The sequence below is a fragment of the Cystoisospora suis genome (assembly GCF_002600585.1).
Source record: "Cystoisospora suis strain Wien I chromosome Unknown contig_820, whole genome shotgun sequence".
Taxonomy (NCBI): Eukaryota; Apicomplexa; class Conoidasida; order Eucoccidiorida; family Sarcocystidae; genus Cystoisospora; species Cystoisospora suis.
Window position 1 is genome coordinate 8,196 of NW_027153621.1, and position 359 is coordinate 8,554.

At 48.7% G+C, this 359-nt stretch overlaps 1 protein-coding gene across 1 annotated transcript in view; it reads left to right on the top strand.

The window, feature by feature from the left end:
• The window catches only part of CSUI_001983 (thrombospondin type 1 domain-containing), a gene marked incomplete at its 5' end in the record, with an annotated part of 25,951 nt that overhangs the window by 7,444 nt on the left and 18,148 nt on the right, over positions 1 to 359 (top strand). The window lies entirely within an intron of this gene.

Below are 359 nucleotides of genomic sequence, written 5' to 3' on the forward strand. Positions count from 1 at the left end.
ATCTATCTATCTATCCATCTAATGCATATGCACGGAGATCCCTTAGTCTTGTAGGGAGTGAGCGTAGCCTGTAGAGGAAGGTGGAACGAAGAAGAAGAAGAGGTGATCTTCTGTTCGCCGTTTCTCTTTGGCTTGTATCACCCATGCAAAGTGCTTGCCTGATAGAGAGCGGGGCGTAGAAAAATGGATTAATGCATGCACATACCGAGGCTGTCGGATCGGCAACGCCTGAGTTCCCCGGAGATAACGCGAGCCCTGCCAGTCACACACATCCATCGATCTCTCTGAGGAGGTATACACGAGAAAAGAAAAGATATCGACGTACAGCGGAGAAGAGAAAGAAGAACGACGGAGATTAG